Source organism: Mesocricetus auratus, unplaced genomic scaffold, assembly GCF_017639785.1.
Source record: "Mesocricetus auratus isolate SY011 unplaced genomic scaffold, BCM_Maur_2.0 Super-Scaffold_100013, whole genome shotgun sequence".
Lineage (NCBI taxonomy): Eukaryota > Metazoa > Chordata > Mammalia > Rodentia > Cricetidae > Mesocricetus > Mesocricetus auratus.
In genome coordinates, this window is record NW_024429196.1 from 46,653,829 (window position 1) to 46,681,681 (window position 27,853).

The 27,853-nt window shown below is 43.7% G+C and overlaps 1 protein-coding gene across 13 annotated transcripts in view; it reads right to left on the reverse strand.

Moving 5' to 3' along the window:
- Positions 1-27,853, reverse strand: part of Carmil1 (capping protein regulator and myosin 1 linker 1) — a 271,462-nt gene that overhangs the window by 239,784 nt on the left and 3,825 nt on the right. The window lies entirely within an intron of this gene.

Sequence of the window (27,853 nt, forward strand, 5' to 3'; positions counted from 1 at the left end):
TCTGTAATTCCAGGCACTCAGAAGGCTGAAGCAGGATTGCTGCAAGTCTGAGGCCAACCTGCTCTACTTAGCAAGACCCTGTCTCAAACAAGCAAAAAACAAACAAAAATCATGGATGTAATTTGGAATTTATTCATTACTGTTAAAACCCCCACCCCCACTTTCCTTTGTTTGACCATCCAGGCAGGACTGGAGATATTCTAAAGGACTCTCTGTGCCCCTCCCTTTGGGTTATCAGTTGGCTATCAAACAATGGAACCCAAGAAATTGGAATTTCCCCAGCAATTCTGGGAGGAGGAATGAAGCCTGAGGCCAGTAAGGGGAGGAGCTTGTCTCCCATCTCATGCAGTTCTGAGGACTTATTAGACCACCTTGCAGAAGAGCTAGAAATGAGACAAAGGTGGGTAGAGGCGGGCCTAGACCCGACTGCCTAGCTACGTGCACACCTCTTGCCCTCCATTTAAATCTATACCCTGGATCAGTACCCCAGAAGATGGAGGTTGTTGGGAGGGGTCACTGGACCACTTCTTCCTAGTGTAACCACTTCAAATGACTCTTTCTCTTCCTTTCACTTCTAGTTGTTTTGTTTATTTGGTCTATTGAGGCAATGGCTGAGCCTAGTATATTAGGGCTGCCAGGGCACAGACTCCAACCCCAACAATTCCAGGGGCTTTGCCACCCAGTCAGGGCCTCCTAGGACAGAATCAGAGACCAGACAATAAAAATGAGGACAGAAGACAGTGTCTTCTGCAATTCTCTAGAGCAGTACTTTGTTGTAGAATATTGGTTGAAGATGCATTATATTTGTTTATGCTGCGGAACACTCGTTTAATGATGCAAAGATATGTTGCATTCTTTTATGTTGCATTTGTTTAACTCTACGAAGTTATGTTACTTTGCCTGTCTAAAACACCTGATGAGTCTAATAAAGAACTGAATGGCCAATAGGTAGCAGGAGGATAGGTGGGGCTGCCAGGCAGAGAGAATAAATGGAAGGAGAAAAAGAGAAGAGGAAGGATCGAGAAAAGGAGGAGAGGAGGATGGTAGGGGCCAGTAATCCAACCACATAGTCAGACATGGATAAGAAGGAAAGAAAAGATATACAGAAATAGAGAAAGTTAAAAGCCCAGAGGCACAAGGTAGGTGGGGTAATTTAAGAAAAGCTGGCTAGAAATAAGCCAAGCTAAGACCCAGCATTTATAAGTAATAATAAGTCTTGGTGTGATTACTTGGGAGCTGGGTGGCATGCCCCCCCTTGGGTAGTCAAATGGCAATCTCATAGGGGTTGCCTAAGACCATCATAAAATACAGATATTTATATTATAACATATAACTAGCAAAATTACAGTTATGAATTAGCAAAGAAAATGATTTTATAGTTGGGGGTCACCACAACATGAGGAACTGCATTAAAGGATGGCAGCATTAGGAAGGTTGAGAACCACTGTTCTAGAGGCAGCTTTTCACAATACAGTTCCCAGCCCTCACAACAGTAGCCAAGCTTAGGGGTGCATGAGACAGAGACAGGCAGATTTCTGTGAGTTAGAGGCTAACCTGGTCTACAAGTGAGTTTCAGGGCAGCCAGACCTATTACTCAGAGAAACCCTGTTTTGGAAAAACAAAAACAAACAAAAAACAATAATAGTAACAGGGTTGAGGAGACAGCTTAGTCAATAAAGTGCTCTTGCCATGCAAACCTGAGGGCCTGAGTTCAATTCCCAGCACGCACATCAATGGGTGAGTATGGATGGGCAATTGTAGTTCAAGCTCTGGGAAGGCAGAGACAGGAGGATCTCTAGAGCTTGCTGGCCACCTAGCCTAGCTGACAGTGTTTTCAGAAGACAAGCTAAATGTGTGAGCCCTGGGTTCCACCAAGAAACCTTTTGTTCAGTGTGCTACTGATGAGGGATGTCCTTCTGTATATATGTTTCTCTTATTGGTTGACAAATAAAACCTGATTGGCCAGAAGAGGCAGGAAGATAGGTGGGGCTAGGAGATGAGGAGAATGCTGGGGAGACAGGCAGAGAGGCCAGGAGATGCCATGCTGCTGAAGGAGTAACATGCCAGATTACAGATAAGCCACAGCCTCGTGGCAATACATAGATTAATAGAAATGGATTAATAATTAAGACAGAGCCTGCCAGTAAAAAGCCCTATCCATCCACCAACAGTTTAATACTTAATACAAGTCTTTGTGTGTTTATTTGGGGCAAAGCAGCTGTGGGACCAGGCGGGACAGAAACCTCCATCTTCATGCCACACATAAAAGACACAAAAGTAGGAGGGAGACCTGTGAAGAAGAAGGGTTCTAGAGCGAAGAGGACGGGAGATAGGAATAGGGGGTGCAACAAACTAAAATTCCTTATATACCCTGGAGAGACTGACAAACATTAGAAAAATGGAAAACGTAAGACAGATGATTACTTAGGAATGATACTCAGTCCTGACCTCTCACCTCCATACTGTGTATACCGTATCCACTTACAGACATGGCAGGGGACACATACACATGCTAATGACAATAGTAATGTTGACTCCAGTCCTGGCTGACACTCCTCCACCCTGTGGAAGCTTCCACCTGAGGAGACTCCAGATAAGCACCTGCAGAAGGAAATGAACTCTTCACTGACATCAACACCATAACCTCCAGTCCCTTACCCTTGAAGACTCAAGGATGTTTTTCTTTGCACGTGTATGTGTAGTATGAGTGTGTATGTAGATGTGAGCTTGCATGTGTGGAGGCACATGTGTATGTGAAGATACAGTGGTATGTGTATGCCCTGGATGTTTACCCCCTCCACCCTTATTCATTAAGACAGGGTCTCTCAGCTTGGCAGTGGTCCCGAGCACCTTTAATCCCAGCACTTGGGAGGCAGAGACAGGAGGCTCTCTGTGAGTTCAAGGCCAGCCTGGTACACAGAGTGAGTTCCAGGATAGGCTCCATAGCTACAGAGAAACCCTGTCTGGTGGGGGGGGGGGGAACATAAAGCAAAAAGAAAAAAACAAATAAAAAAAAAGGACAGTGTCTCTCACTTGAATCCAGAATTCATCAACTCAGCCACTCCAGCTGTCCAGCTTACTGTGGGGATTCCCAGACTCTCCCTCCCAAGCACTGGGATCACAGGCAGGCCATAGCCCCACTTGGAATTTGTGTGAGAGCTGGGGGTCTGAACTCTGATCCTCAAGTCTTCACAGCAAGTGCCTTACCCACTAGCCCTGGATTGTTTTTTTTCTTCAAGACACAAAAATAAGCTGGGCATGGTAGAAAATGCCTTCAATCACAGCAATTGGGAGGCAGAGGCAGGCAAATCTCTGAGTTCAAGACTAGCCTGGTCTATGAAGTGAGTTCTAGGACAGACAGGACAAAGATAAACTCTGTCTCAGGAAAACACAAAAACAAAAAAAAAAAAAAACAAGCAAGCAAAAACAATAGACAAAAATATTGTTTTTTCCCCATGCCCCACTTAGGAGAGGAGGGCTGTACCATACTGTCCTATAGAACTTTGTACAGCAGTCGGTTAAGGAAAGCTTCCTATTTTCATTGAGAAAAGTAGAGAAAGCATGGGGCTTATGCCAACTGCAAATTTAAACTTAATTCCTACAAAAACAGTTGCAGCTCAGCTATGACCAAATTAACCACCAAAAGAGATAAGAAATAAGAACTTGTGTATCCTTCAGGAAACAGAAGAACCCAAAAGCAATCACTGATACTTTTGTTAAAAAGAATAAATTTTATGGCAATGTGAAATAGAGAGCTTAATGCAGCTGCTTTCGCAGGAATGTAACTGGTGACTACCCGTTTAATGTCTTATCATTGTGTATTTGAAAGTCAACATCCACAGCTACCTGTGAAGTATGCTTTTGGGAAATAAGTAGACACACACACACTTACTTGCATTTTTCGAGATAGATACTATGTAGCCTAGGCTGGCTTTTAATTCCTAATCTTCTGGCCTCCACCAGTAATTATGGAAATTACAAGCCTGTGTCACCAAGTCTGGCTAAAGAGTGGGCAACAGTCTGACTCAAGTGGTGAAAATTATCAGTATCTGATAAAAACAAAATCAGCAAATACTATAATCCATCTTTTCACTCGCCCCACCATCTCTCAAAAAAAAAAAGTTTAAACTACTTGTGATTCAAAGACTCATTAAGCAGAGGCAGGAGGATTACTACAAGTTCCATGCCAAATGGACTTCACGGTGAGATTATGTCTGGAAAAAAAGGGGAGAAGGAAGTTGGGGGGTGGCTCAAGAGATAGCTCAGCGGTTAAAAGTACTTGTCGTTCTTGCCAAAGACCCAAGTTCAATTCCCAGCATCTGCATGGTGGCTCACAACCATCTCCAGCTCCAGTTCCAGGGCACCCAACGGCCTCTTCTAATCCCCCAGGTACCAAGCATGAATGTGGTACACATACATATATGCAGGCAAAGAATTCACACATAAATAAAATGGATATAGCTAATAAAAAAAGTAAGATAGGAAGATAAAAACTACAGATTTGGATGCTACCAGTGAGCCACAGTAAACACAGTATCTAAACAAAATGAGGACAAGGTATCGCAAAGATATCTAACAATAGAACCCTCTTCCCACACTATTTAGACTCCACGTGGAAGCTAGCCCCTGCTGTCTAAATATTTCTCTGTTGACTATCTTCTTAATGTTTATTTTTAACAGCAGGAATACTTCCTCTTCTGTAGCCAAAACAAATTAAGAGCTGACATCAGATCTTAAATGTAGCAAAACGAAACCAGTGCACCGTAAGCAGATCTGTCTTTATGGTTTTGAATGATGCTGTATGTATACCTAATCAGTATATCTAATCAGTATCTCAACTGCTATGGAAAATACAAAGCAGTGATCATAGATGGAAGAGTGCAAATCAGATGAGACAAAGTAGGGAACCAGCAGGTACCCAAACACTGACATGCAAGGAACAAACAGAAAATTCCATGACACGATTTAAAAAACACATGACCAAAGGACACTCTGTTCTTGTGTCTAGTTGAAAATTCCAAGTGGCTGATAAATATGAGGACATTTCTCACAAGCATGGTTACTGTTGCTCAGTTCTAAAAATGGACAGGGCAGGACACAGCCCGATGGACTGATTCTCTAGCAGGACCCCTGGCGTTCCTGAATGATACAGCAACTCCTCAGCATGTGGGGACAAAGCAGAAGCAGTGACCAGACAGACTGAGGCAACTCCTAGCACTGACCACACTGCCAATAGGACAAAGCGGTTTGTGTCCAAAGAATGAATGAACAACAAACAAAAAACACATAGTGCTGCAAGAAGGTTCAGTGGTAAAAGTGCTTGGCAAACCTCAGAAGCTGCACTCTGACCTCCACAAGCACACAGTGCCACATGCATACCGCGCATGCATACACACACACACACACACACACACACACACACACACACACACACACACCCCATATACACAATAATAACTAAAGAACAGAGGGAAAACATGCATTCATAATCAGAACATTAGTCGGTCTTTCAAAAGAATGGATTTCTGATACATGCGGGGATCAACATTAAGAACATACAACCATGTGTGGAGACATGCAGAAGAAGGAGGATCACCATAAATTGTTGGTCAGACTTGACTACATAGCAAGACCATCTCTCAAGGAAAATGCTGTGCTAGATAAAATATGCCAAACACAAATATCATGACTCCACTTCAGAATAAATGAATTTTAGGGAGTAAGAATACAATGGAGGTCACAGGGGCCAAGAGCTGGCTTGGGGAACAGGTTCTGAGGGGACTAAGCATAAGTGATAAAAATCACTCTGGACACTGAATACACTCATTGCCACTGAACTATATATTCAGCATAGTACTAAATGGATTCACTGTAATAGTCTGGTTAAATTGTTTTGTTTGTTAGGGGATTTTGCATGTGGATTTTTTTTTTGAGACAAAATCCTACTACACAGCCCAAATTAGCCTAAAACTTTAATCCTCCAAATTAAGCCTCCCCAGTGTATAGAACATATACTACGATGCCTCATTTTAGATGTGTATGTATATTTATTTGTTTGCTTATTTATTTGGTTGGTTGGTTTGCTGGCTGGCTGGCTGGCCGGCTGGTTGGTTGGTTGATTGGTTGGTTGGTCGGTTTTTCAAGACAGGGTTTCTCTGTGTCTTGAAAATCCTGTACTAGAGCTCAGTCTGTAGACCAGCTTGGCCTGGAACTCACAGGAATCCATCTGCCTCTGCCTTCCCAGTGCTGGGATTAAAGGGGTGTGCCACCACCTCCTGGCTTAGATGTATAATGATAATTTTCTGTATTAAAAAAAATTCTGGGCTGGAGAGATGGCTCAGAGGTTAAGAGTGCTGCCTACTCTTCCAGAGGTCATGAGTTCAATTCCCAGAAACCGAATAGTGGCTTATAACCATCAATAATGAGATCCACTGTACACATAATAAATAAATAGATCCTTTAAGAAAAATTATTTGACCAGACATGGTGGTATATACCTCTAATCACAGCACTGGGGAGGCTGAGACAGGAGAATGACTAATTTGAGCCTGGCATGAACTATAGAAACACAATTTTTAAAAACATATATATTCATGTATACATATATAAATCTATACACATTGTGTGTGTTCAATGAGCACAATGTCTACAGTGAAGAAGGCAAGCATGTGACCACCCAACTGTACAGTTATACACTAGACACATATGAACAGAGATGCCCATTCTTTCTCAGTGAATGGGAGAGAAACACTACATTCCTTTATTTCTGAAGAAATAACTCAACTGACAGGGATCAAATACAAAAACAACTAGAGAATAACAGATTATCAACACTCCGTAGCCAACCAAAATGCAGATCTGTAGAGCCCAGTCCCAATGGATATGTCTACCAAGCAACTCCTTCACCTAAACCTTGGGGAACATTGTGGAAGACAGGGCAAAAAGCCAGAGATCAGGGAGTTCAGTGTGAGGCTGTGTCTCCTAGTAATGTCAGAAGTTACACCCATAAAGTCTCACCAGCATGACCCCTAACAGGAGCTGAACAAGGACAGCAGCAGACATGGTAAAAGGTCAGGGGCAAGCCCACAAGACCCGAACCCTACACAAAGAACTGTAAGATTCAGAAAAGTGAAAACAAAGGCTTGGGGTTATGCCTAGTGTGTTACAGTGCTTGTCTAGATGAAGCCCTGAATTCCATCCACAGCCTAACAGAAGCCAGGTGTGGCAGTACACTCCTATAATCCCAGCACTCAGGAAGTGGAAGCTGAATCAAAACATCCAAGGTCATTCCTCAGCTACTGAGTGAATCTGAGGCCAGCTGGCTTGACTGTGAATGACCCTCTCCCTTAAAAATGAGAAGAAAAGCAAAAGGAAAACCCTGCTTAATTTGTCCAAGATGTTTCCTCTTATCTCCACCAGAACGAAATGCAGCAAACACAGCGGAAAGCCATGAGCGAACTTAGTCATTCCGTTCAATGTTAAAGGCCTGAGCACTTTGCTTAGTGTCTGCTTTGTTAGACATCACTGAGGGAAATTTTAAGGGACTGTCTTAATATCTTTGCTATTTCCGTTTATTTTATGCATGTGTGTGTGTGCCCCCCATGAGAATATGTGTACTGTGTGCATGCAGATATCCGTGGAGGTGAGAGGGCATCAGATCCCCAGAACTGGAATGGTTGTGAGCCTCGTTTTGTGAAACTGAATCCAGGTCCTCTGCAAAAGTAGTAAGTGCTCTCTTAACCTCTGAGCCATCTCTCCAGCCCTAGTTTTACGTTTTTAATGGTAAAATTGTGACACTTACCATGTGGCTTGACACATGAGCAGGGAAAGTAAAATTGTGAATCCCAAAAGTATTTCACTCCTGAATGCCCAAAAGGCATCTCCTGAGAGGGCCAAACAATCTCCAGGGCAAACAACCTCCACATGAGCCTGTCCTGCTGCTGGGAGCTCAGTCCCCCTCCCCTGCCCATCAGCATCCTATTACTAGATGGCCTGGACCACTGGAAAGGTGGTTCTTAACTATAACCCTTTCTTCCATACCCTCCGCCCATTACCTCTTTTTAAGACCACAGATACCAGATGGTAGTTGTGCATGCCTCCAGCCCCAGCACTTGGGAAGCAGGGGGTGGGAGTGTCTCTGAGTTCGAGGCCAGCCTGTTCTACAGAGTGAATTCCAGAGAAGCCAGGGATACATAGAGAAATCCTGTCCCAAAAAGAAAAAATAAATAAAAGGAAAGAAAAACAAACACACACACACACACATTACAAGTCCATTCCTCTCCTCCATGAAACCTTTTTGTGTATAAAAGTCACTCTACAAACTGCACATCACAGGCAAGATGAAATCTATTTTCAGAACCTTTCTCAGTCCTATTCCTCAATGTTTTTTTAAGCAGAATTGTTTAAAGTATCTTTTAACAGTTACAATATGCAGTCTACTATCTTATCTGATAACCCACAAGGACAGTGCCTGGGAAAAGGCCTTCATTTTTTCACGTGATGGCCAGCGATTCCCAAGGCACTGTGCTCTTCCTCCTTTATGTCACAGCACACAGCTTCTTTATTATTATATATTCAATAATAATAAATAAAATATATTTACATGGCCTCCGGTAATTCAGGATGGCAGAAATCCTGCTGTGTAACGAAGGCTAGCCTTGAACTTCTGATCTTGTCTCCACCTCTCTAGTACTGGAACCACAGGCGTGTACCATCATTCCCACCTCTATAATTTTGAATGGAACACTTCAAAAATCTTCCTAAAGAACAGAATGAATGAATGGGCCTCCTTCACATATTATTTTCCAGCTGGCTAATTTATAGAACGTCACAGACAGGCATGACAGCAGCCCAAATTCTGATAAGAACACTGCTTGTTTGTGTAGGGGATGAAATACCACAGCCATGGTCTGTCTGAGAGCTTTTCTGAGGTACTCAGAACATATTGCCTTGTGAAATGTGAAGCAGGGCTTCAGGATGTATAGAGTCAGTGCTGCACAGGGATGGTGAAGGCTAGGAGGACTGAAGGGTGGGCACCCATCAAGACACCCATTGAAGTCTGAAATACTCAAGGTTGAGGTCTTGAGCACAGCACATCTATTTCTAACTGGGAAATGAGTCTGTACTTTGAGCCACAAGGGATTTCTGCTTTACATGTTCCAAGAACCAACAGGAAATAAGAGGCTTTCTTGGCCAACAACTAGATGTAGCTCAGGTAAAAGTGTACTCGTTAAAAATAATCAATATTCCAGAGCCAAGCCCTTCCAGTATCTCAGCATTGCAGAGATAAGGCAGGAGGATTAGGATTCAAGGTCATCCTAGTCTCATGTTTGCAACACAGGAGACCCTATCTCAAAAACAACAAAAAAGACTGCCCAATTAGAGGAGTACTTGCCCAGCCCCGGGTCTGATCCCAAGAGCTGAAGGAAACTGGGCTTGATGGTACACTCTGTAAACCAAATACTCAGGAGGTAAAAGAAGGAGAATCAGAAGTTCAAAGTCAGCTGCTTGCTAACATCAAGGCCAGTTTAGGCCACATGTGATCATGTCTCAAAAGAAAAAAAAAAAAAAAGCTGATATCTCAGTGTGTAAACAGAAAAAGACTCTTGTCTCCAAGCCTAACTACTTGAGTTTGATCCCCAGAATCCTTATATCCTTATGGTGGAAGGAGAGAACCAATTCCACTCCAAGTTGTCCTCTGCCCTCTACACACACACACACACACACACACACACACACACACACCACCTCATACATGTATGTACACACATGCAAGCAAATAATAAATGCAATAAAGTCTCCAAAAATAAAACAAAGCTAGACATAGACATAATGGCTCACACAATCTCAACATTCAGGAGGCTGAGGCAGGAAAATCTCTAGTTCAAGTCTAGCCTGGGACACACAATGAGACCTTTCATGTCCACAAACTTACATCCACACAAAAAAGAAATGAATTGTCAGCACTGAAAACACAAGGAAAAAAATAAAACTATTCCATTCAATTAGTACAAATATCTGCACTTTTGGGGAGTGGGAATGGAGAGGGGGTTGGTTGTTTTGACAACTTGATACAAGTTGGGGTCATTTCTCAAACGCAATTGAGAAAATGTCTTTATAAGGTTGGCCTGTAGACAAGCTTCTGGGCATTTTCTTGATGGATAATTGATGTGGAAGGGTCCCCGGGCATGTGGTCCTATACAAGAAAGCAAACTGAGCAAGTCAGTAAGCAACACTCCTCTGTGGCTTCTCCTTCAGTGCCCTGACTCCTTCAATGATGAACTGTGATGTGGAACTGTAACCCTGAAATACACGCCAACAAGTTACTTGTGGTCACAGCATTTTAAGACAGCATTAGAACCCCTGATAAAGACAACATCTCTCACACAAGAGGAAGAGACTATCCTGTCCAGCAAGAGTTGAGGTGAAAGTCCATCTGATATCCCTGTCTGGCAAACGTGTGTGTGTGTGTGTGTGTGTGTGTGTGTGTGTGTGTGTGTGTGTGTGTGTGTGTGTGTGTGTGCGCGCGTGCGTGTGTGTGTGTGTTATGCAAAAGATGAGAGCAAGCCTTCCCAAGCAGGAAATAAATTGCTCTCTCAAATGACAGAGCAGAAGTGGAAACAGGACGAACACCTTACATTACCTACTGGCTATGACTCACTGTCCTAAGGCCACAGCAAGAACACAGTGCCACCCACGTGGAGGGCAGAGCAGGGAGAAGATGTGTTTTCTCCTTTAGTTTTGGGTAACTTCCAGGATTAGGAACTGAGTGTGAAGGAAAGCAGAGCTCAGATACTCCCATCCACAAGCCCCTAATGGCTTTCAAACTCTCCTGTCCCAAGCAGGGTCCAGTTCACAGGCTGCCATGAGCAGCCGTGTGCAGCTGACCATTCTCTCATCTCTGACTCTGTTATCGATCCTGCATCTTGCTTTATAAAGATAATTAAAGTTGGACTAGATCAGATGTGGCTGCTGAGTAGAGACTCTCCAAAGCCCTGCAAAACCAGTTTAGACTTGAATTTCATAGCCAGGTCTCAGTCATTTACTGGGCAAACAAGCTTTGCATGTCATGAAAAGACCATCATTTAGGACCAGAGCACTTGATAAAGAAATACAATTAACTGTCCTGGAGCCCAGCCTACTGGCTCCTTGTCATTGAAGCCTAATGGGAAGCAGGAGGATTGTCAGCTCAAGGCCATCTTTGGCAGCATAGACAGTTCAAGACTAGCCTGAGCTACATGAGACTCTGTCTCAAAAAACCAAAAGAGGAAAACCGAAAAGTCCCTGGGGTCCTGAGAAGCTTCAACCTCACACAGTTTTGAAACTACAGATCTCTGTCACACTATTAGCTGGAAGCTGGTTTTTTTAAAGCTGGCCTTGAAAACAGGTCCTAACTAACCAACTAAACGTAAGATGCAGACTATTTCCTGATGGAACTTGGCCAATTCATTTGCACCTGAACAGCCATGTGGAATACTCTGCATGTCACTCACCCTCTTTGATTCACGTGGAAGAACCCAAAGACCTTGCAGCACACAAAGGTTTTGGGGCCTGTGTCCTTTCTCTGGCTTTAAAGGCAAAGAGAGAAAGAAGAAATGGCAGACTACGAGGTGACAGGCACCAGCCAACGAAAGAACCTCTGCCAACCATTCAAATTAGGAACGTAGCTCTTTAGGCTTACTAATTTTTTATAAAATGTTCCATAGGCTGTACTCTCTGAATACCAAATGCTGACGTGTCGTTCTGTTTTTAAGGCAGGAGCTTTGGCATCCCCCTCAGGAGATGGTTCCTGTCAGTGCATCTGGCAGGAACAGTATGCACCTGGAGGGCTCAGGGGTGAGGGTCTTGCCAGCACGCACACGCCCACACACATAAAAAATGCCAAAGCACTGGACCTCAAGAGCAGATACAGTCAGCGGGCTCTTTGCTCTAGTCTATGAAAGTAAGCAGGGCTCCAGGCTTCCTGAAGCATGCCCTAGGCAGTATACTTTGGTAAACTGTTAACGTGCTGAAATGAACGTTTCACAGCCCTAGACTGTGCTCTCAGGTGAAGAGAAGCAGTAGCTACCCAGTAGGTCTGAGTGCTCTTGCTCTGAGGAAGTGGCTGCAAAGACCGCTGACCTATCTTGTTTGTTCTGTTTGTTCGTTTGTTTGTTTTAGAAAGGTTTCAGATAGCTGGGAATGGGTAGGTTTGGAACTCACTATGTACCTAAAGATGATTTTGAGTCTTTGATCCTCCTGCCTCTACCTCCCAACTGCTGTGATTACTGTGTGCGTCAATGAGCTCAGTGGGTCACTGTGTACTCCTCAGTATCTTTCCGGAAGAAGGAACAATGACATTCTGGTGTTGCCTCAGATCATTGTGGTCTCCCATGAGGGTATCAAAGAAGTAAACAGAAGAGGAACTAAGAGGGCCGGGTGGTGGTGGCACATGCTTTTCATCCCAGCACTGGAGAGGCAGAGACCAGTGGATCTCTGTGAGTTCAAGACCAGCCTAGTCTTCAAAGAGAGTTCCAGGACAGCCTCCAAACCTACAGAGAAACCCTGTCTCAAAAAAACCAAGAAAACAAAAAAAAAAAGAAGAGGCTGGAAGCCATGTCAGCAACTTTATTAGGTTTGGCCTGGAGAAAACTGGAAATCCTGCTGATGGATACATTCACTTTAGGTCTTCAACTAAACTTCAAATTGAGCATTACCCTATGCAAAGCAGCTGTGTAATGACATCATCTGATCCCAGTCTTGTAGATACGTCAAGTGTCTGCATATCCAAGAGCTTTGATGTCTGGGGTCTTGGGTTCTCGTCCCAATTTTTTTGCAAACACCCAACAGGAAGATTGGAAAGGTTCCAACCCAAAGTACATGTCAGGGAGTGGCATGAGGCACTGGCTGCTGCTGGCCCACACACACACTTGCCCTTTGGTCAATTACACCCCCTCCCAGCCCAACCAGAAAAGCCAGACTGTGGAGGTTCATTTTCAAATCTCCAGAACACTGTTAAAACTTCCTAGCCGGTACAGTGGCTCACATCTGTAGTTCCAGCATACGGAAGACTGAAGCTGGAGGATTAACACTACTCTACAGCCAGCCTCGGATATACAGTGAGTTCAAGTTTAGCCCGGGTTATGCTGTGAGATTTCACTTCTAAACAAGAGAATAGCAAACTCTCCACAGGTAGATGTGGAGACTTCTGGATAAGATGGTAGCCTGGAAGAGGCTGCCTCTGTGTGAGCTGTTGAAAGACAGAACAAGAATAAGACAAAACAGATTTTATGCCCCAAAAGAGCAGAGAATGAGTTTGAGAAATTCATGAAGAAAAGTATCCAGGCAAAGAAAATGATGCTCAGTGCAGAGAAGTAGTAGAGACAGCCCTGGCCTCACAGGACCCAGCAGGGACCAGACTCAGAAACTGCTTCCAAAGGCTGTGTTCATTCCACTAAAGGGTGCTGGGAATTGATCCTTCCATGAGTTGGCTGTTCGATAAACACACACACACACACACACACACACACACACACACACACACACACACCACGAAAAAAAGTGGAAGAGCTATCCAAAGCAACACACATGCAGGAACACACAAAGTTGGGCACACACAGCAGGCTCTGGAATGGTGATAGACATCTACTTGGGATTTCCAAGCACATCCACTGGCGCTGGCCTCTCTAACTAGAGCTGGCCTCCATAACGAAGCCAGCAACATCTCAAACTTTAGTAAGCACCTGAACTACCCAAAGAGCTTGTTAAAGCAGACTCCCAGCCAGGCATGGTGGCACATGCCTATCCCCTGAGCACGTGGGAGGCTGAGGCAGGAAGAACATGAGGGGTCAGTCTTGGCTATAAAAACAGTTCCAGGTCACCTAGGGCCACATAGTAAGACACTGACTCAGAAACACAAGACTGAGGAGGGGGATGCAAGAAAAGAAAAAGAAAACTGAAACAATAAAACAGTGAGAGTCCAGAGCACCTGCAGTTAAGTATTCAGCATGTCAGGAACCCTACTAGCATAGCTACGACACAAAGCTAAAAGAGCAAATAGCCCCAAATGGTGCCATCTCCCCATTAAATAATCCTTGAAATTGTTAATGACGTTTATTATTTATTTGGGTGTGTGATGCACATATGAGCTATAGTGTGTGTGTAGAGGACAACTTTTGGGAGTCAGTGCTCTCTTCCCTTCCATTGTTTTGGGCCTTAGCCTCGGAACAAATGTCATTAAGACACCTTTACCTGCTATGCCATGCTGCTGCACCCCCATAAAATAAACGTACGCCAGGCATGGGGTACATGTCTTTAATACCAGGACTTGGAAGGAGGGCACAGATGGATCTCTGAGTTCAGGATCAGCCTAATCTACATATCTAGTTCCAAGCTGGACAGGGCTAAAGTGAGACCCTATCTGAAAAACCAGTGTTAATCTTAATCTGTAGAATAATCTTAACTGAAATCTGAGAGGGAGGAAGCAACTGGAAGGACCCAACCCCAGGCAGCTAATGCTGGAAAAGCAAACTCTTCAATGCAGGTAACTACCAGTGACTGAATATTTAACAAAGTTACCAAGTAACTAGAAAGAGTCTATGTCTATTTCCTAATACCTTCCTTGTAAAAAAAAAAGGGATGAGAAATGATGGAAGACATGCACAATGTTGTCTTCAGAAACAAACTTCTCAATAATGTACTTGAACCTTTTGTTTAGAAAAACAAAATCTCAACTGGGCAGTGGTGGTGCACACCTTTGATTCCAGCACTCAGCAGGCAGAGGCAGGCCAATCTCTGGAATTTTGAGGCGGCCTGGTCTGCAGAGTGAGTTCCAGGACAGGACATCAAGGGCAACACCAAGAAATCCTATCTTGAAAAACTAAAAAAGGAGAGGGAGGGCAGAGAGAGAGGGGGAGGGAGGGAGAGAGAGAGAGAGAGAGAGAGAGAGAGAGAGAGAGAGAGAGAGAGATTTCTCAGCCAGGCACAGTGTTACACACCTGTAATCCTAGCATTTGGAAGGCAAACGGAGGGGGCCGGGGGGCTGGACCAACCCAGAATTGTGCACACCATAATCCCAACACTTGGGAGATGGAGGCATAAGTTTATGCTCATCTTCAGCTATAAAGCAAATTTGATACCATCATGGATTGTATGAGATGCTACCTCAAAACACTAACAAAGATTTTTGAAAAGCAATACATTTGAGCCTAGGAAGATGGCTCAGCGGGTATAAGTACTCGCTATCCAAGCATTGAGACTTGAGTTAAAATCAGCAACTACATGTATAAAAAGCTAGGCATGGACACACACACCTGTAACCCCTACTGGAAGGAAGGGCCCGAGACAGGAGGACTGTTGGGCCAGCTACCTGCAAGTCCAGCACCAAGCTCAATGATACACCCTAAATTAAGGGAATGAGGTAGAGCATGATAGAGCAAGGCATTGAACTTCCCCCTCTGCAACTGCACACGTAGGTGTACACACCTGCATGTGACACACCACACACACTTAAAAATAAAAATAAAAACTACCCTTTTAAGAGAAGCAGGGTAAAAAATCACCCAGACCATGATCAGAGCCAGCCGATCCTGGTTTAAAATAGCACTGTGCAGACTGAGTGGCAGCAAATATCCTGCAGAGAGCCAGGGGGAATGCTAGGATGAGAGTTTCCTTCTGAAATATTTATATAAAATACACCTGAGTCATCTGTGGTGGTAACTACGCAGATCCTCACTATGGAAGCACTCTGCCTGATTTAGAACAAAAGTGGCTGAAACGTCCTGTGGCCTGCTGTGCACTAGACACACATAAGATATTTTATATGCAATATGTCTTTATATTTTCAAAAAGCATGGTGAAGTGGGTACTGTGGTTACTCATTTCACAGATGGAAAGCAAGTCTAAGAGAGCCTCGAATGGCAGTTCTCAAACTGTGGGTCTCACCCCCCCCCACGGGGGTCACCTAAGACCATCAGCAAACATAGATATTTACATTACAATTCATAACAGCAGTAAGATTACAGTTATGAAGTAGCAACAAAGATAACTGTATGGTGGGGGGGTTGCCACAACATGAACAGTATTAAAGAGTGGCAGCATTAGGAAGGTTGAGAGTATCACTTGCCTGAGTTAGATGAGAATAAATGGAAGTTTGGAAATTGCATTCAAAACTGACCAATCCAAAAGCCCAGAGAAAGCCCCTGGAGGGAACTGAAGACACAGGAGCAGCAGTCCACAGGCTAACAATCAGCTGCAGGATCTCCTCAGAACAGAAGCCCCTGTGATGACTGAAGTTACTCCCAGAGAACACAGCTAGGCCAGAAAGAATCAATAGGAAGCCTCTGTGCACACTCAGTTCTGCTGTCCGGCCCTGCAGACAACCTGCATGTGTCAGACAGAGCAGGTACCTCTTTCACTAGGTCTCTGTGGAAAGAACACTCCATGGTGCCAGGCTGAGGAAACCCTGGGTGGTAGGTGCTGGTAGTCTCACTCTTGCCCTGGGACAGTTTGCTAACCAGCAGGGCTAGGAAGGGAAAACTAAAGCAGCTTAGAACAGGAGTTGGAGCTGGGGATGTGTGCATGCCTGTCGTCTCAGACCCAGAGGCTGAGGCGGGACGAACTCAAGTTTCAGGCCAGTCTGGGCCACATAGTGAGCTCAAGCAAGGTAAGCACAGGCTACACAGTGAGACCCTGTGCCCAAATAAAATACCAAGCGTTAAGCGGTTGAAGCTCAGCACTTGCCTAATGTGAGTTGATGATCAACACCCAATACCCCCCAAAAAGATAAATAACTAAAAGGAAGAGGAAAACTGAACAGCAGAGCTCTAATGGCTCTGGATACAGTAAAGTAGGGGTCACAGACTATTTCAACACCAAGCCTTTTTTTCTTCAAATGAGACAAGCTGTTGAAAGGAAGATCACTCCCAGAACTTCAGTCAATTCACAAACACTGGACTTGGAAGAAGCAAAAGTTCTGGTAAGAAGCAGGACCAAAGACCTGGCAGCGGCAACATCAGAACAAGCACAGCAGCTGTGCGTCTGTACAGTCAGTGAGGGCGGGGTCTTCACATGGAGGGTGCCTGATCTTCAGGAGACCAAGCCTACAGCATGAATCCCTGACATGAAGGATGAATGCTGTGCCAAGGATTCAGGCAGACTTTGCTGGACATGGAAGAGGGTGCCAGGCTTGACTGTCCAGGCTTAAGCAAACAAAAGGCACAGTCAGTTCTCTCCAGACCACTCTGGTGGAAGATAAAATCTTGAGCAGGCCTATGTAATAACTGATTCGGGATGATGAATTCAGGAAAACAAAAAGTGTTCTCTGGAAACACTTCATCCAACAGCCTGGACTTGAGCCAGGGTGGTGGCTATGCCAGACTCACAAGCAGGAAGCTACCTTAAGGAACCTTGCAAGGGACCTCACTTTAGCAACACCACTAAGCCATGTCTAATTTACTTGACTTGACTCTCACAGTGAGTGAAAGTGAATTCCCCCTATATAAAAGTTAACTTTGGTTGTCATTTTGACTGGATCTGGACGTTGGCCACTCCTGTGAGAGACTGTCTAGATCAGACTAGTTGACATGGAAAGACTCACCCTCACTAAGTGTGGGTGACATCTGTAGGAAGCCGAGATAAAAGGACATGGAAGAAAGACACTTCGCTCTTTGCCTGCTTCCCTCCACTCTGTCGGCAAGTTCATCTACTCTGTTGTTGCCACTGCTGCTTTTTTCACTAATAGTAGAGCCAGCTTCTTCCAACTTCCAGTGCAGAACTGAAGACCAGCAGATCTGCAGGAGTACTCCATACCCACTGGGTTAGTGAGCATCTAACAGATGCTTGGTTTCTCTGGTGTGAGATGCTGCTAGTTGATGATTGTGTATTCTATCAGCTCTATTCCTCTAGAGAGCCCTAACTAGTATACCCTGGAAATGGAAAGTGTTGGGTGCTTTGGTTTTGGGTAGTACTAAGGGATGGAAATCAAGGCCTCTTACATAGTAGGCCAGCAACCTATCACTGAGCCACACCACCAGCCAGACCCTCACTGGTCATTCTAGACAGACTCTGGACTACATCCCCAGCCCCTACCTGCTACACAGTGCCATACACAATGGTGGTCTTGAAGGGTAGTCAGATTGAACCATAACAGCTTCAGTGAGGAAAAGCAACAGATCATGATCACAAGGCCCATCTACCCGAAAGTCAAGGTGACAGGAAGAAAGGTCAGAAGAATGGCGGGGAAGGTAAATGAGACTGGAGCAGGCATGAGCACAGGGTTCCAGAGACTCTTGTCTCTGGTGAACGATGGGGAGAAGACAGTGCTGCCTTTCATTTTTATACTCCATTATATTTAAGACTTTGGTCTAACCCTGAATGCATGAACCCATGGAATGTGCCGTGTACCTTATCATGTACAAGTCTGCTTACTATCATTTATTGTAGCATTCACAGACTCAAGACAAGACAGTTCCATGACAAGAGCTAAGGTCAAAGTCATATAATGCAACCTCACTTGTCTAAAGAGTCTAGTCTGAGGAACAAGCTACAGCACCCAAGACAGTGACACCCAAGAGCTGTGACTGTAGACCCACATCAACAGACATGAAGATGCCCTCCCACCCATTGCTTCCTCCATTATGGATAACTTATGGAAAAAATTACTAAATCCAATGAAGTTTGCCCCCAGGAGCTAGGGTCCAAGAAGCAAAGACATCAATATGCTAAGTATCTTTAAAAAAAAACTAAAATTGGAAAGACAGAAAATTCTTCCTACATAATAGATAGAAAGCCATACCATAACAATCCTCTTCCAGAAATTTCTCCAAGAAAACTGAGGCCATTTGCACTTATAAGGCCAAATACTGGAGATAACTAGAATATCGAACAATAGAGAACATGGTCACATTACAGTCCTGCAGGGATGAAAACAGGATCACACAAATTCATATTCAAACTGATTTGGACAAGAGTTACTGCTATAAAGCTGAGAGTCAAAGTGAAGTTTAGAGACAACAAAATAATACTCAGACCCCCCCCCTTAAATAAATCATACATTATCCAAGTGTTGTGGTACATGTCTGCAATCCCATCACTGGGGAGATTGAGGCAGAAGTATGCAATTTCAAGGACAGCCTAGGGTACATAGTGAATTCCAGGGCATCTTGGGCTACAGAGTAACACTCCCATCTCAAAAATTAAGTTAAATTTTAAAAATGTAAACAGAGGCTGGGGATTAGCTTAATAGTAGAGTGCTTTGCCTGGCATGCACAAGACCTGAATTCCTTCCAGGGAAAAGAAACTTGCCTAAATCCAAATTTTTTAATGATTTTTTTTCTTTTAAAAAGTTATTTCCTGGAGAAAGGACTCATTTTGGTGTGTGTGTGCGCGCGTGTGCGAACACATGCATGCCATCCACAAAAATCTCTGGTCCTGGAACTCACCCAACAGACTATGCTAGCTGGCAAGTAAATCCCAGTCTCCTGTCCTGTGCTGGGATTACAATAGCATGCTTCTTTTCTTTACCTTGGCTAAGGGACCGAACTCACATCCTCGTGTTTCCAAGTAAAGAACTTCACCAATGGAGCTATCTCACCAGCTTGGTTTTGTATTGTTTGTGGTTTTCTTTGTTTGCCTCACTATGTAGCACTGGCTGACTTGAAACTGTTATGTAGACTAGCCTTGAGCTCAGAGACCTGCTGCTTCTACCTCCTGACTACTAAGATTAAGGGTCATGTACCTCTTCCAGCTTGTTTTTGAGATGGTCTGTAGCCTACACCGCATTAAAATTTGCTGCTATAGTCCAGAGTCCAAATTCACAAGTACAAACCCCATGTAAATTCTCATATCCTACTATCAGACAAAAGCATTGTAGAAAGAAGATAATGGGGGTAGGGCTTGAATTTAAGCCTGGAATACACAAGAGATTTTGGTCTCCAAGAAATTAAAACAACTGGGGGCTAGAAACATAACAATATAGCTCAATCGTTAGATGCATAGAGGTAGAATGTACAAAACACATTCTATCCAGAACTAAGTAAACCCAAGGTAGTGCATATGACTCTGACCCCAGCACTAGGGAGGTAGAAGCAGGAGGATCCGAAGTTCAAAGTCATCTTCAGCTACATAGTGAGCGCCAAGCTATATAAAAATCTGTCTCCAAAAAATTAAAGAAAAGCTCAGCCTTGACTCCCCCCTATAATAACTGTTCTTCAGAGGCTGGGGTAGGAGGATTAAAGCTAGTCTGGATTATATTGAGTTCCAAATCAGCCTTGGTTACAGAAATACCCTCTCTCAAAAGAACAAAACATTGTTTCATTTTCCAATTTACTTGAATAGATGTGAACCGTGTTTCCTAGGAATGGAAACTCATGGTAAATTCTCATAATGTCTTTTTGTTTCCTCTGCAACTAGTCTATAAACTCAAAAAGGGAGTTCTCGCCATTCATTCCATATTTTGGTGAACTTTCCTGGTCCCTTGCTTAATACAATGCCCTTTTCATACCCTCAGCTCCCAGCTCCTCGGTGGCCCGCCTCCCAGCTACATTATGCCAGTTCCCAGGGAGGCCGTATCCCAGAAGTTCGAAAAACAGTATCTGTTTAACAATGAAAAGTTACACCGAGCTGGGTATCCATCCAGCGGCTTCCTTGCCCAAGGTCATTTGACTCTTGCAGGCGGTGCTAACTACAGCAGAAACTGGGCCACTTGCAGACCCGGGTAGAATGTGAACGGAGTTCAGGTACCAGTTCACTCCCAGGCAGAACTGCATCCTGGGAAAGTATGACAGCCCCCACCCTTACACAGAAAGGAGGGGCACCTCCAGGTGGGCACCAACCATGGTTTTAGGTTCAGGGAAGTTCTGAAACACTCAAACACGGCTTCTTTTATTTTGAATTTCCCAGAACTTGTGCCAGGATCCTTGGCAGCAAGTACATGCCTCCAGCACCCACCCTTGAGGATCAGTTCAATGTGACTGCTGTTTTTGAAAGCTCAGCTTTCTAGAGATGTGTAACTTCACCCAGGTGCTTTGAAAATCACCTGTGTGCTGAATTATAAGTGACCCTGAAAAGCTGAAACTCCCTCGTGGTATACAAAGAGGGCTGTTCAAATTACAGGAGAACTGTCCCACAGCCTTGCTGAGGGTCTAACTAAACCCAAGGCCAAGAGCCATACATCCCAACGGCTCTCTTCAAAGGCAACTGTCTATGGATGTTGGATGCAAATTTCACTCTGATGTCTTCTTGAACAGCGGGACAAAACCTCCAGTACCCACAGTCAAATCAACAATGCACTCAACACCCACAGAGATGCCTCTGCCTTCATCCTGCTTACCCCAAGAAGACCCAGAGATCAGAAGGAGGCTATCCCAAACACTGTGAGAGTGGCCGGAATCTCTCTCCAGATCAACTGAATAGCCTTCCTGGGCTTGGAGTGTGACTCAGTGGTAGGACATTTGCCCAGCATGCTCAAGGCTATTCGAGGAGGTGGGGAGGCAGCAGCACAGCTTCACTATTTGGAGGCTACCTATAAAGTTGCAAAACATACTCTTAAAATGCTGCTTCTTTATGACTCCTATGAAAAATTATGTGGGTTTGGTGTTGCCACTGTTTTGTTTGTTTGCTTTAATTACTGCAAGGATTTTTTTAAACATATAGCAACCTGTTATTACTGAACAGCACTGTTTCCAGAGAAGACATTCACAGAAGAGTAAGTATAGCACAGGTATTATTGTACCAAGTTAGGAGTTGAGGAACGGGAGGGCTAAAAGAACAGGGATGGGCAAAGTATTAGACAGGCCAGCAACAAAATCCACATGGCTAGGCGTAGGAGATCAGCATCTTCCATACTGGAGTATATGACAGACTTAACAATACAGTAAACTAAACCAGCAAATGCTTACAACATTTATCAGAAATATTCCTTTTTTTAAAAGAGAGAAAAAGTTATATTCACCTCTAGCTCCGTGTTCCACCAACATGATCCACCTGATAGACTAAGGCAGGGAGACCCACCCAGATCCCTCAAGGTAGGAGTTTTTATCTAAGTCAATGACAGCACTGCCACATGTCATTGAAACATGTCATCCAGAATAACACCCATCAAAAATAGCCAGCCCTATAGTGACTTTGGTTTGTTTGGGGGTTTTGTTTTAATTTCAATCAGTCCCTCAGGAAAAAGAAAAGATCCAGACCATACCAAATGCTGCCAAAGAGGTAGAGAAACTGGATGGGTCACATATAGCAGGTAGGATTACATAATGGCATGGCCACTCTAGAAAAGCTTGCCAGCTTCTAAGAAAATACACAATTCCCACACAAACCAGCAATTGTGATCCTCGGAGCACATGAATATAAGCTCGTGCTCACACAAAAACTGTAGGTGGATATCTACATCCTTTTCATTCCTAACAATCAAAAACTGGGAATAACCCAGGAGGCCATTCATTGTGAACAAATGAACTATGGAACACATATTGCCATGGAACAGTCACCAGCAGAAAGGATACAGCTGATATATATAGCTGCATAAGTAAAACCAACCCCACCCAAATAGCTCATAGTGCATGACTGCAGTACTCCAGGTAACACTCCTGCACCTGCCTAAACACTAGGAGTACAAACCTGAGCTACCTTACAGTACCCAACAGAGACCTGAGCTACTATGCCCAACAATCAACATTCTTGAAATGATAGCACAATAGAAAGAAGAGATCAAAGGCCTTAGCACTGCGAAGATGGAAACAGAGTGATGAGTTCAAGGCCAGCCCCTCCACTATATAGCAATTTTGAGGGTAGCCTGGGCTACCATGAGGGGTACTTATAGGATATTTGTGCTTCACAGTCAATCAATATCAGGATCTCAGTTGTGATATTATACAATTTTGTAAGACAAGGGAAACTGGTGAGGAGGTAAGGGGACCACTACATGGTTTGTTCTAACTATGTAAATCTAGAAATATCTATAAGTAAACATTTTAATTCATTTAGCAAATGATTGAACAAGGGTCTAAGACATACAGAGTCACTTGCTAAAAAACAAAAATGTCTCCTAAAGGCAAAAGAAAGAGGTATCTTAGCATAAAGGGGCTAGCTCTCCATCACAGTCACAGAGACATAGTTCCCACTAGAATGACATGGGCTGAAGGACTGTCCTCGAGAAGGGCACTCAGAGAAGAGTGCTCGACTATTCTAGTCTTCAAACTTCCAGAGCTCTGGCCTGCCCCCCCCCAGCCTCCACTTTATAGCACTAGGTTCTCTGACCAAGTCTGGAACCCAACCCACTTCATTCTTTAAGATTTCCAATGCACAAAAGTAATGTTCCTGGAGCCAAAGAGATGGCTCAGTAGTGAAGAGCACTGGCTACCTTCCAAAAGACCCACGTTTGATTCCATCACCCACATGGCTGTTCACAATGGTCTCTAGCTACAGATCCTGGAGATCCAATTTTCTCTTCTAACGTCTTCAGGCACCAACCATGCATGGGGTATACATGCCTATATGCAGGCAAAACACTTGTATGCATTAAGATTAAAAGATAGTAATAATAAGAATAATTTTAAAGTATATTAATGTGTCTGAAAAATCCAAAAGTTGAGACCCATTTATTGTTAACAATAATTACTGCCAAGTTCATATAAGCACAGAATTATTTTCTCCCTAAGACACCATAGTCTGTTGCCTTCTACTCTGCTATTAAGGTGCCACCAACTGTGAATAAACTCTCTTGGCCTTACAAGTTACTCTAGGCCCCTCATTAGAAGTACCAAGTACTTGGGTTTAAGTAACAGGCTCTGGTCACTGATAAGAGAGAACACAGGGCTCCTTGGTTAGTGAAGCATCATGACAAAGTATTAGGTGTTCACAGTATTTCATACTATGCCTGTCAAGATGCTACCCAATATTTAAATATCCACACTTAATCCGTAAAGCAAGGCATAGGAATGACTACTGTTACAATACCTGCTTCATTCATGAAAGCAACTGACTAATGTAGCTAAGCCCTTAGCACAGAGCCCCTTTGCTGCTCTAAAGAAAAAAGTAAGGATCATCAAGAACAGGTGGGAGAGAGAGAGAGAGAGAGAGAGAGAGAGAGAGAGAGAGAGAGAGAGAGAGAGAGAGACCTGTCTGACCAGTCCTGACTTTCCTGATAAGAGAGCTACAAGGAATTCACCACCTGACAGGTTTTTCTATGCTCACTCTGGCTTCCAAGCCCTTCAGACTGCTCTCTACTCTTCCCAAGGCTGACTCCTCTCATCTAGTTAACCACCACCTTAGGTTCCAACCCTTTCTGAAGTCCTCCCTATCCCTTCTGTGCACGGTCCCCATCCCCACTCATTCCTACAGAGCACATGTCAAACAGAGCATACAGTACATAGTATATAGCATATAGCATATAGTTATAGTATAGATGTTACCATACCAGACTGATGGCTGAGATTCTACAGAGAGACTACACTTGACTCAACTTGTTAAGCCATGTCAAAGAGACATTCTGATTCTTCTAAACCCCCAACTTTTCCTGCCAGTGAAGTTAGCAGCCGCAAAACAAGCAATGGCATTTTCCTGTTATTTAAACACAAGCAAAGAAAGCATCTGTGTACTGGGTTCAAATCCCTGTTCTATCATTAACTCACTGGATGACCCAAAGCATGTCACTTCAGTCTCTCCAAATCTCAACCTCCTCATTTGAAAATTAGACATACAAAAAGTATCCCTACTTCACAGGGTAGCAGTAGGGATGGAAGGTAATACTCAGAGAACTCAGCATAAGCATAGCACCTAGCACTTGTTCAGTATTCCAAAACATGAGTCACTCTGCTCTTGACAAGAAAGATGAAGACGAAGACGAAGCTCTCTACCCAACAATAAATGGGAAACAGGACACTGTCAGGCGGTCATGGTAGCTCACACCTGTGATCTCAGTGCTCAGAAGGCTGAGGCAGGAGGATTTCTCTGAGTTAAAGACAGACAGGGCTACAGAGACCCTGAAGGAAGGAAGGAAGGAAGGAAGGAAGGAAGGAAGGAAGGAAGGAAGGAAGGAAGGAAGGAAGGAAGGAAGGAAGGAGGGAGTACATGGGCTGGAAAGATGGCTCAGTATGTAAAAGTACTTGCTTTACAAACATGAAGACCTAAGTTCAAATCCCCAACATTCACATAAAAAGTCAGGCATGGCTGTAACCTCAGTGATGGAAGGCAAAGACATGAGAACCCTGGGAGCTAGCTAACCAACCAGCCTAGCTGAAATGGAACTTCAGTTCAGTGAGAGACTCTGTCACAAAGGACTAGGAAGAGGGCAGTAAAGGGAGACATCTAATATCTTCCTCCAAGTTTTTCCTCAAGGGGACACCCACACACTCACACGGATGCACCGCACACACTCAGAGAGTATATCTGAGACTTACACTTACTAATAACTTGTTTGGGTAGACTGATAATTAGCTCAATGTTCTCTATGTTGAAAACTCCAAAAACCAAAATGTGAAAGTCAGTTACCTTCTGGATCTTCTCTCTCAAACTTAAAGCCTATCAAAGGAAGCCTGACCTTAATTAAATAACAGGCAAAAGTTCAGGCCAAGAGTCTAGAAATCACAATCATTCCAGATTAGGGGAGATAAGTGATTAAATTCAAATCCATCTGTAAGTTGACTCCACTCTCATGAACTCAGAGATGAGCCAAAAAATCTGACACGAAGCACTCGCATTCCTTGTTTTCATTTCTTTCTGCAGTGCTGGGGATTGCATGCAGGGCCTGCACATACATGCCAAGCACCCTGCCACTGCTTCCGCCATCATCACAGACATTTGAAAATGGCACCAGTTTTATTATAGTGAGCACAATTCTGTGTTTGAGATTTTATCAATAAATTCGAGCCCTGGCACAGCTTATCTGGTATAAAGAGGAATATAAACACCAAATGATACCAAATGTTATCCTACAGCCCGTTAGAGCAAATGGGACTTGATGTTTATGCTATATACTACAGAAATAAAGTTTCATATGGGAACTGGGTGGTATAGCTCAATGGTAAAACATTTGTCTAGCATATGTAAAGCCATGGAGTCAAAAATGCACACTGGGCTTTATGTAGCTCAATGGTAGATGGGTTTGATTCCTACCAGAGGAAGGAATGGAGGGAGAGAATGCAAGAATAAAGTTACTTTGAACATATAAAAAAACATATGACAACAACATTTCTCTCTGCACTACTATTTCCAAAAGGTAATGCAAAGTGGTTGAACACTCTTAAGGAAAACACATTGTAAGGGATCTGACTATTTAAAGCTAAGCAAAATAGAGCTGCACATCAATCATTTTCACTGCTAATAACCTGAATCTTGAGTCTATAGGAGCACATTTCAGAGCACCCTGGTGCCACTGTCATGTGATTTGTGAAACAGAGAACCAGAAGGCATATCAACAGCATAATCCTCATAGCCACACGAGACAATCACATGTCCTGAGTCTATGATCTAAGATTCTTAAGACAAGCATGATCAGAAAGACACTACAATTTTACAGCAAATTCCACTGAAGAAATGGAATATTGGAAATATTCTCTTTCAATACCATCTGCTTCAGATTTGTTCTAAAATACTTAAGGGGGGGAAATCTGTAGTAGGGGGGTGAGACATAAATTAGCAATGTTGGCAAAACACTAAAAGTTATTAGAGCTAAATGACAAACACAGGATTCAATATAATATGCTGCTTTAATTTTACATGTTTGCAATTTCCCATGGCAAGATGTTGGAAAATATTCTGCCATGCTGGGTGTAACAGTGCATGCCTATGATCAAAGTACTAAAAAGTCTGAGGTATGGGCATTGCTGCAAAGTAGAATCCAATCAGGCTGTAGTAGTAAGTCTTTCAAAATACAAGAGAAGGGGGAAGGAAGGAAGGAAGGAAGGGAGGGAGGGAGGGAGGGAGGAAGGGAGGGAGGGAGGGAGGGAGGGAGGGAGGAAGAAGATAAAGCAGGGTAGTGGTGACAGCAGTGCACACCTTTAATCCAAACACTCAGGAGGCAGAGGCAGGAGGATTTTTCTGTTTCAGGCCAGCTTAGTCTATAGAAGACAACCAGGGCTACACAGAGAAAACCTGTCATGAAAAGCAAAATAAAATAAATCTCTCCACCTGCACTAGCTTTATTGATGATAGGAGGCATTTTCTTTCTTTAATTTTTTTAATCTATTCTATTTTATTCATAGCAGTGTTGTGCCTGAATGTGTAATGTGTACCATGTACATGCCTGGTGCCTGCAGAAGCCATAAGAGGGTGTTAAATCCCCTGGAACATGTAAGCACCCAGGTTCTCTAGAAGAACAAGTGTCCTTAACCACTGAGCCATCTCTACAGCTCCTGCTTTCTTTTTTTGAGATGATGTCTTACATCCCAGGGTAACCACAAACTCAAGACAATCCTTCTGTCACAGCTTCCCAAGTGCCAGGATTATAGGTGTGAGAGCCACAACTTGGAGCTTCCCACCTGCACTTAAATTTAGACTTGTGGTACTCTCAACTAAGAAAAGTAGTGAGATACAACAAATCGCTTTGTACCTCCTGGTACTAGTCAACCACAGGTAGCCCCTAAAGACTTGTGCTAAAGAGGAATCAAGTCCAACAGCAGCACAAAGACACAGTACCTAGAAACTAGTGATTCATCTAGAACCCCAAGATCTCCAGGGAAGGCCACAGGTACACCGTCCACACTCTCCAGTCATTAGCTCTCAGATGACTTAATGCATGTAATATTTGAGAACGTTCTGTTAAACCAATGAGACAAGAATTTCTGGAACTCACTTTGTAGACCAGGCTGGCCTCTAACTCACAGAGTTCCGCCTGCCTCTGCCTCCTGAGTGCTGGGATCAAAGGCGTGCGACACCA